Source organism: Nannospalax galili, unplaced genomic scaffold (assembly GCF_000622305.1).
Source record: "Nannospalax galili isolate Female #2095 unplaced genomic scaffold, S.galili_v1.0 scaffold383, whole genome shotgun sequence".
NCBI lineage: Eukaryota > Metazoa > Chordata > Mammalia > Rodentia > Spalacidae > Nannospalax > Nannospalax galili.
Genome location: NW_008351346.1, coordinates 1,955,719 through 1,966,592, shown reverse-complemented (window position 1 = coordinate 1,966,592; position 10,874 = coordinate 1,955,719).

Below are 10,874 nucleotides of genomic sequence, written 5' to 3'. Positions count from 1 at the left end.
GCCAGAGCCAGACAGCATCAGATCTCACTGTGCCATTCAAAATGATGGACAATTTCAAACAGATTTTAGGGAAAAAATTGGAGTTTTCGAACAATGGTGAACCACAGGTGACTGAGTGGAAGGCAAAACTTAATATGAATAAGGAGGGGCTGAGTGTATGACTTTATCAATGCAGGAGTGTTAGGCTCAAACATGAGCCTGCATACAGTCATCGATTCATTCATTAATTCATGTATATATGAATAAGGAGGGGCTGAGTGTATGACTTTATCAATGCAGGAGTGTTAGGCTCAAACATGAGCCTGCATACAGTCATCGATTCATTCATTAATTCATGTATATATGAATAAGGAGGGGCTGAGTGTATGACTTTATCAATGCAGGAGTGTTAGGCTCAAACATGAGCCTGCATACAGTCATCGATTCATTCATTAATTCATGTATATATGAATAAGGAGGGGCTGAGTGTATGACTTTATCAATGCAGGAGTGTTAGGCTCAAACATGAGCCTGCATACAGTCATCGATTCATTCATTAATTCATGTATATATGAATAAGGAGGGGCTGAGTGTATGACTTTATCAATGCAGGAGTGTTAGGCTCAAACATGAGCCTGCATACAGTCATCGATTCATTCATTAATTCATGTATATATGAATAAGGAGGGGCTGAGTGTATGACTTTATCAATGCAGGAGTGTTAGGCTCAAACATGAGCCTGCGTACAGTCATCGATTCATTCATTAATTCATGTATACTATTAGGTTGCGGACCTGGAAATTAGTCTGGTAAATGCCAAAGCAACCTTTCCTTTCATGCCATTTCTCATCTGGAACACAGAGAAGAGTGTTGGGCAACTCAGGTCCATCTCCGGACTCTTAAATAAATCTCTCTTAATTTAATCTCTCCTTAAATTAATCTCATCAGGGAGAATGGGAGGTCAGCACTGCTACTTCCCAAGCCACAGACTCCTGCGACAGCCGAAAGCTTGCTTTCTTCATCTGTGTTCTCTGGTACTTTGAAGATTGTGTAGGCTCCTCACGGAGTCAAAAGTTCTTCAGACTCCTAAAGGGTAGGGTCTTTCCCCAGTGGTGAGGCCAGTGGTTGGTGACAGCTTGGCAAGATGGTAAATGGGATGCTTGTAGGAATCTCTTGTTCACCTTTTCTGACACTGTTACAAACAGAAACAGAGGTACCATAGAGTTCCCAGACTTCAAGACTTTTATTTTATTTTTATTTTATACACCTAATATGTATAAAATTTTATTTATACACCTAATGTGTATAAGTGCACATGTCATGTAATTCCCACAGAGGTCAGAAAAAGATATCGAGTCCCCTGGAACTGGAGTTATAGATGGTTGTTAGCTATAATGTGGGTGCTGGGAATCAAACCCCGGTCTTCTGCAAGGGCAGTCAGTACTTTAACCATCAAGACATCTCTCCAGCCCCAGACTTCAAGATTTTTTCAATGCTTTGTATCACCAAGCAGACCTATAAACCACCCTCTTTATTATCACTATCATACCATAAGGGTGAGAACTTTAAGTATACTGAGGTAGGAAAGGGGTCATCTCATTATAAAAGACAAGTTTCCTTAAATATGAAAGTTAGAAAGGTCATACATATATATTTAAACATATTTTATGTTGTCACAAAAGTACAAAAATACCAATCACCTTCAAGAGCCTTTATCCCAATGGTGCCAAGGCCAGTGGTTGATGGATACATCTGATTAAGATGCAAAGACCTTAGACTGAAAGACTACCTGGGACTGATCCCTGATCCTATAACTGAACATGTATGTGATCTTGAGAAGGTCACACCATGTCCGTGATATGCTGCTGTGAGTCCCTCATGGGCCTGAGTAACAGTACCCACCTTAGAACAGTGCCCTGAGGGTCGGGGGAGGCTCTGAGTGAAAAACATAGATGAGCAAACATCAATTTGTTCATGCTTTAAATAAGAGTTAGACGAGATGAACTGAGATTCCACTCTGCTTTCTCAGATCAATAGCCCCAAACTTCTGGCTAAACCACAAAAACAGTGCCTCAGATAGGCATTCTCCTCCTCTCCCAGTCTCTTCCCTTCCTCTTTGAAACAGGGTCTGCAGCTATAGGATAGGGTGGCCTCAAACTCATGGCAACTGTCTGACTGCAGCCTTCCAAATGCTAGCATTAGACTTGGAGTAAACCCTGGCAAATTCTCAGTTATTTTTTCACCCATGGTCCTTGGTTTATGGAGCCTTTTGTATTTCTCCTCCTACCATTCTTCCATGTCTGCTTCCAAATCTCACAATGGAGATTGGCTAGGGGTGGTGGGCACACACTCCTCAGTTTTGTCAACAGGGTAGTCATCATTAACTTAAGCTCTGCCTTATATGCAGAGTGATTTTTCTCATTAGGTATATGGGGCCAGAGACAGCTTAGATGGGAGAAATATTCTACAAAGCTCAAAGAATGATTTTCAAACACTTCAGGCTCAATACAGTGAGCACCAGGATGGATGCAGGTGCATCAGTGGCACCTGTCTTTGCCTTATTCTTGGACTTCATCCTGTTTCTAGAATCCAAGCCCAGCTTGTTCCATAAAAAGCACATTTATAGATAGTCCTGTCAGCCCCAAGAGATTCTGAAAGGCTGACTATCATGTGAGTAAGGCTGTGTGTGTGTGTGGGGGGGGTGTTGTTTCTCTATTCCTCATCAAGGATGAGTGACAGCAATCCAGATGCTAAAGGAGGCCACATAGGACTACGGTTATCAGATATTGTTGGAAAGGTCATATTTCCAAAATCACAGTGCAGCTGAAATTGAGCAGGCCCAAGGGAAGTGGCTTTAGTAGCGCTCACTAGGAAAGAAAGATTGAGCCAAGCATACTTCACGGCCTCATGCCTAAGTTATTCCAGACCAATTAAGCAGTCAGAGGAAGCTGCATCCAGCCTCACAGACTCCAGTACTTGGAAATATGTGTGCAGTCACACAGGGACACATAGGAGCTGGAAGTGGGCAGTGGTGGAGGTTTGAGATAGACAGCCAACCTGAAACCTGAAGAAAATTTGTAGCTGCCAGTCTCAGGATTCCCATCTGCTCCTTTAAGGTAAACTTGAGACCCATCCAAGGAGCCCAGGATGAGGGTTTCTGAGCACTTGTTTCCTGCGGGGACTGTTTTTTAGTATTTGCACATGTGAACTAGAAGCTTTAACTCAAACCTGCAAGTATATTACCTTTTTCTGAACAGCAGAGATTATTTCCATAAGTGCCATCACAATTAAAATCACACCCAAACAGGCAACTGCGTAGCAATAGAATAATCAAAAGGATGAAATGATTCAAGTACCGTGCACACATTCATTCCCTTACCTCACATTTCCACCTCTTTCCCTTAGGAAGACTGGTTTTTAAAATACTGCAGGTCTCAATGGAAAAATCTACAGAAGATGCAAGAGTGGAGTTTAATAGGGTCTGCCCTGTGCTGGATCACCTTGCTACCAATAGGGACACAGCTGATAGAAAGAATGACAGGTTACATAGAAAGAGAAAGGAACGGCAGCAGGACCAGCATCCCAGGACAGGCTGCGCTCTGCTGAGAAATCTTCTACTAGATCAGGCAGGGCTCTGCCAAGACCTACTTGGCCTGGATTGTAACAGAGTACCCCACCTTCCTACCTCCCTGGACACATGCAGGAGAGCTGGCATCGCTCACTAAGAAAGGAAAAATGAGCTCAGTGTATCTCACAGCCTTACCAACTGACCCCAGAGAAGTGGCATTGTGACGGTTTTGCATGAACCCTAAACTTAGACAAAAATGTCTATTACACACACAAATCATATTCTACAGGTCATATTATATACACAAGAGAACTCATTAAATTGAGCGGGGACCAGTGGAGGGAGGAGGGGAGAGGGAAGCAGATAGAAATGCCATCAAACAATACTCTTATGAAAATCATAAAAAAAAATCAAGAAAAAATGCAAAATACGTGTACGATGAGGCTGAGGAGATGCCCTAGTCAGTAAAGTGCTCATTGTACAAGCAAGGGGACCTGAGTTTGGATCCTCAGATCCATGTAAAAAGCTGGGTGTGGTGGTATATATTTGTAACTCCATCACTGGGAATATGGGAGAGGGCAGAGAGAAGTGGACCCCTGAGACTCACTAGCCAGCCAATTTAGCTGCATCAGTGAACTCCAGGTTCAGAGGGAGAACCTGCTTCAAAAAACCAGGGGGAAAATAAGTGAGGAAGATGCCCAGCGTTGACTTCTGGCATCCACATGTGCATACATGCATCCCTGCATGCACATGTGCTTGCACACATGAACAAGTACACACACATAAATGTACATTATATGTAGATTAAACTAAGGTTGATTCCATGGTCATTACCTTGAATACTAGGCATTAGTAAAGGTTTTTCATAAAAATAAAATCAACATTTAGTATAACAGTTTCTAGTTCCATCTATTTACCTGCAAATTTCATGACTTTGTCTTTCTTTACCATTTTGAACTTTCAGTTCTTACTATCTTCATTGCAAAGACAATATGGCTCCATTTTGCAACAATCATTTATGTGAGCTTTTCCTTGCTTGCTTTAAGTTTGAATCAATATCTTGATACACAGTTTAGGCTGGAGCTTGCTACATAGTTCAAATTGGCCTCAACCTTCAAATTCTTTCTTGTTTTCCATAATGCTGGCTTTAAAAATGTGCATCATCATGCCTGGCTTGCCATTGCGCTTGTGTTTGTGTGTGTGTGTGTGTGTGTGTGTGTGTGTGTGTGTGTGTGTTTATCACAAAAAACATCCCAAACCATCTCATTTGACTATACATCCACTTCCCAGATAGCACCGTGCCATTTGTAGTTTTTAAGAGTTCTCCACACTGCTTTCCATAGGGATTGAACAAGTTTGCAGCCCCACCAGCAGTGGATGAGTATTCCCCTTTCCTCACAGGGCTTATACTGAGTTCAATATTGTAAAACTGTATTAATTCAACAGAGAACCTAAAAATTTTATAGCCACTTTTGAAAGAGATATATCTTTGCTCTGGAAACTGTTATTGAGTATGTTAAAGCTGTAATGAAATGCTTCTTCTAAAAAATAAAAAATATATAATAAAAAATAAATAAAAATAAATAAAATTTACTAAAAAAATAAAATCAACATTATGTAGGAGCAGGCATTTATTATAAAGAATTGGCACACATAGTTATGGAGGCTCAGAGGTCCCACAATCTTCTTCTGCAAGCCAGAGTTTCAGGACAGCCATAGGTAGACTTCCAGTTCAGGACTGATGGCCTGAGAGCTGATGATGCAGGATTTCAAGCAAAGTCTAAACTCTAACAGCTAAGTCTGCTGATGGTGCCAATCCCAGTGTGAGGGCATAAAAAAAAAAAGAAGATTCATATCTCAGCTCTGGCAGACAGGCAGAGAAATTCTGCCCTTCTCAGTCTTCAGTTGGTGGTTTATTTAGACCTCTAATGGATGGCCTGTGGCACACCCACACTGCAGAGGGAAGTCTCCTTTACACAGTCCACTGCTGAAAATGTTTTGCTTCTGAAAACGCATTCACAGATACACTCAGAAATGACCAAATATCCGGGCACCTTGTGACCCAGCAAAGTTGACTCAGAATTAAGTATCACAAGTACTCATCTGTGAGAGAGCCCTAAGGGACCCTGGAAAACTCGAGCTAACTCGAGTCTCAATGTACAAACTCTTACATCCTGGCTGAAGTGTGCTTTGGTTCCACTCTGCAGTGTGAAGTAGCTGTTTCCCACCCTCCTCACTCTCACCACAAATCAAATGTAGTTTTCGGGGTGGGGGGGCTTGTGGGTACTCTCCTGTCACACTTTGGGAGTAAGAGAGCAAGTGTTGTAGGCATATTTGAGGACTCAGTGACCAGAATCACATGGATGCCACGTTTTCTATTCTGTTCAAACTGGTCACCTTAACACTTGCTTCTAAGCTAGATCAGCTTCTCTGGTCTCATTTCCTAGATTCCTGGACTGTTGTCACTGAGTCCAAAGTGCTCAGCACCCATGGCTGGTTTTTCCAGGGGGGTTTCTGTGCTTCCTAGAATAAAATCATTACTTCTTTATGAAATAGATTGACAGGGACTAGAGTTAAGGGAACAGGATGCACAAATCCCCAAGGTCATTGGGAGGCAAAGAAGTGGGGTCACTCTGACCTCTGTGCAGTGTTTCCAAAGTCATGTACTCCATACATCAAGGATACTTCACCATGTAATAGCCATTGCTTTAGGATATACACTGGGTCCTGGAAAATAATGCCCCTATTACTGCAAGAAATTCTTTCTAAGCTGGTACTGACTTTAAATTCCTTCTTCCTGGGGCTGGGGAGAGGGCTCAGTGGGTAAGAGCACTTACTCTACAAGCATGAGGACCTGAGTTTTAATCCCCAGTACCCACATAAGAAGCTAGGCATAACTGTAGTGTGTACCTGTAACTCCAGGACTAGGGAGATGGTGGTAGAGACAGGTGCATCCTGAGAGCTCACTGACCAGTCAGTCTAGCGAAAATGAAGAACTTCCAGTTCAGTGAGAGACCCTGTCTCAAGGCAATACGGCAGAGAGCAGTAGAGACACTTGATGGATGTCCTGCTCTGACCTCTGCAAGGGCTCATGGGTGTGTACACCAGCACACTGACATGCATGTAACACACACACACGCACACACACACACACACATACACACACACACAAAGTTACACAATTGCTTCCTCCCAGTGTTAAGTCTCTCATGTGTTAGGAAAAATAGACTCCTACCTTTGTCTGCTCACCATCACCCCTCCTTTGCTGCAAAGTGAATTTGGGTCAAATGAGATATTGTATAGAAACTTGGATCAGTGGAAGCCCTCAAAGAGTAGCACTACCTAAGGACTTAAATGCAGCAAAAGCAAACTCAAATGAACACTACCTGCAGATCTCAGTCAAACTGAATGCTTCTCCATCCAGGAGAGAAGAGATTTCTTTCTGTCAAGTCACTACAAGTGGTAGGTATTTCTCCTGGTGGATGGTACCATGTTGGGATCACCTGAGGGATGACTCAATTTTGTCTGTTGCTTAGACATTGGTCAATGGAAATAGGCTGTCTTTGCTGAGTGGGGACCCTATTATTAGACCTGTTCCCTACCACCACAGCTATTCCATTGATGTATCCATTGTGTCAGCCCTGGGCCAGTCAGTCTGAAAGAAGGCACTATTTCTCTGAGTTACTTTGTTGAGTTGCTTGGTTAGTACTTCTCTGGTGGATACTCTTGGGTAACTGTTAATTACGTGGTTCAAAGTTCTTCATTCTTTGTGTCCACCCACATATCTCCTTCCCAATTCGCCTTATGTGTCTGATCTTTAGAAGTCCTCTTCTCCCAGGTTCTCTGCCTCACTGGGAGGATTTCCCTTCATTGTTGTATTTCAGAGCACTAAGTGGGTGAGCTCCAGATGTTATCCGTTTGAGATTTGCAACCACACAGTAAACTCAGCAATTCTCTACTCCGTTCATCCTCAGAGGACTGTCAAACATTCAAATATATAAGCTGATGGAGACATACCATTGTAGCAATGGGAGATAATATGGGTGTTTGAGTCACCCACTCATGCAGTGGACTGTATTCTGTGACCATATTAGTTTCTAGTCCTGTGTATAACATTTTCATCTTAGGGATAGCCAGTAGGTCCACCAACGGGTCCACTGTGTTTTAAAATTTGGTGTATCTGATTCAACCTAAGTTATGATAGAATGTCTGAACACAGTCATGTTCTATCCCCTGATGAGTCCCAGTGGCATTATACTTGAGCTCTTTTCAAATGGTATGCAATTCTGTTCTTCAGAAGGCATGCTTTTGCTCCAACATTTTTGGGTTCATGTTGTGACACTTCTATTGTGGCTTCACATAACTCCACAGGGCATCTTTCCCCATCAGAGATACCTATAATATAAGAGGGACTGCTGGTCATATTGCTCAGTTTGCAGAGCTATTTGTACTATAACCCCAAACTTCAACAGGGCTCTTTCTAGTTGTAGTCTCCATTAAAAGCTGTAGACTTCCATGTTACTGCTGATGGTCAGAGCACTATTCCTTATGGAATCTGCTACTTCCAGAACTCAAGGAGGATATTAGGTATTGTTATTCCTTCTCAGTGGCAGGAGGTCTGCGCTGACATAATTGACCATTATCTTCTGAAGGGAAGTTCCGATGCACCTCACACCACCAAGCTTCTAAACACTTCTGTGCTATTATAAGGTCTTGAATATTCATGTTTCATTTCTTATCCTTGAAAAGTATCTGCATTATATTTAAAACTTCCAACATGTTTGCTACTGCCTGCTACTTCCTAATACAGCTATATTAATATCAGGGATGAACATGACATTCTTTGGAATGATCAGTCTCAGTCCCTTCAGATTCCACGAAAGTAGAAAGGAGAGGAACTAACATCAATCTGGGTGAGACGATAAATATACATTTGTCGATCCCAAGAGAGGACAGACATCTCACCCTTCTTAATAGGATGGAAAATAATATGCTTTGAATAGGAAAGGCTCTAGACCATACACCAGAGGCTGTATTAATTTTCCTCAGCAAAGATTCTACACTTGACACAGCAGTTGCAAATGCTATTACTATTTGAATGAGCAAATAGTATTTATGCATTTGTCTTTACAGTTGTGCTGGATAGCTTTAGTGTTAACTTGACACACCTGGGTTGAGAGAGCCTCAATTGGGGGAAATTGCCTCCACAGGTCTGGCCTGTGGCCACGTCTGTGGAGCATCTCCTTGATTGTTGTGTGATGTGGGAGGGCCCAGCCCACTGTGGGTGGTGCTATCCCTGGGCAGGAGGGCCTGTATTGCATAAGAAAGCAGGCTGAGCAGGGGCCAGGGGAACAAACCAGTAAGCAGTGTTCCTCCATTGCCTGTGCTCGAGCTGCTGCCTCCAGGTTCCTGCCCTGAGTTCCTACCTTGGGCCCCCTGATGAACTGCAACCTGGGAGATGTAAGACAAATAAACCCTTTCTTCCCCAAGTTGGTAGTGCCCAGAGTATTTTGTCACAGCAATAAGAAACAAACTAGAACAGAAATTGGTACCAGAGAGTGGGGTACTGCTGTGACAGACCTGAAGTTGGAGGATTGTGGAAGTGTTTGGAACTTTGGGCTAGAAAAGCCATTGAGTGCTTAGAGTTTGTTGCTGTGGAGCTTGGAGCAGTTATGTTGAAAGAGTTGTAGACAATGGAGGCCTGGCTTGTGAAGCTTCAAAGGGAAGCAGAGACTATCAGGGCTGTTCGTGTGATATTTTGAATTGAGAATCTGTGGGTTCTGGTCAGCTGAGGCTGAAGAATCAGCTGTGATTAAGAAGAGACCAGAACCTGAAGTAAAACCTTTGTTTTACTGGGAAAATTGATGCTGGTTAGCTGGGGCTGAAAAATTAGCTGTAAGTAACAAGAGATCAGCATCACTGTGGTGAAGTCTTCTGGGACGTATTTCCTCAGGGTCAGCACACAGAGGGGACCTGAGCCTCTATCTCAAGCAGGAAGCAGGACTTGGTAATGTGTAAGAGTCTCCTGCATGGTTCTAGTGTTGAAAGCGTGAAGGGGTCACAGAGATCAGCTGAGGCTTGGCACTGAGAGGCCAGGAAAGGCCATAGGTGAAAGTGTAGCTTCAGTTGCAGTGAAGACCCCAGGATTGAAAGGGTCATGGAATCTGAGGCTTTGCACCCCAAGAGGCAAGTAGAAGCCATTGGTGAAGGCGTAACCTCAGTTTCAGTGGAGACCCCAGCTTTCTGGAGATGCCAGGATCATGGTACAACCACCAAGGACAGCTGTAGGTATGGAATGAAGCTGGCCTGGGTCTTCAAGACAAGCTGTGTGTTCTGTGAATGGCAGAGTCAGAGAGGTGGAGATGCCAGAACCCTTTGGAGCCCAGAAGATGGTAAGTGAATCCCAGATGTCCAGCCTTGAGCTCTTTACTGGACTTTGTTTGTTTGTTTGTTTGTTTGTTTGTTTGTTTGTTTTTTAGGTGTGCCTGATTCTTCCCTTTGAAATAAGACAGTACTTGTTGGGGCTGGAGAGCTGGCTCAGTGGTTAAGAACACTGGTTGTTCTTGTAGAAGACTGGTGTTTGAATCCCAGCACCCGCATGGCAGCTAACAACTTTCTGTAACTCCGGTTCCAGGGGATCTGACAGCTTCTTCTGTCCTCCACGTCATTGCACGACACAGGTGCACTTACCTACATGCAGGCAATACACTCATACACATAAAACAAAAATAATATATAAAATATTTTTTTAAAAGACAGTATTTATTTTGGATTTTACAGGAGCCCCAGTTAAGAAACTTTTAAAAGAGACTGTGGACTTCTAAGTATTTGGATTTTTTTAAAGGACTATCATGCTTTTAAGGTTGTACTGTCTTATGTTGTGCTAGTAATGTTAACATCATATCTTAGGGATAAGAATTGGAAAGGTTATGGTTTAATAGTGATGTGTGTCAAGTTGACAAGGGGTCAATTGTGCTGGATAGCTTTAGTGTCAACTTGACACACCTGGGTTGAGGGAACCTCAGTTGGTGAATTGCCTCCATAGAACTGGCCTGTGGCCATGTCTATACGGCCTCTTCTTGATTGTTGTGTGATGTGGGAGGGCCCAGCCCACTGTGGGTGGTGCCACCCTTGGGCAGGTGGGCCTGTGTTGCATAAGAAAGCAGGCTGAGCAGGGGCCAGGGGAGCAAGCCAGTAAGCAGTGATCCTCCATGGCCTGTGCTCCAGCTCCTGCCTCCAGATTCCTGCCCTGAGTTCCTACCTTGGGCTCCCTGATGAACTGTGGCATGGGAGATGTAAGACAAATAAACCCTTTCCTCCCCGTGTT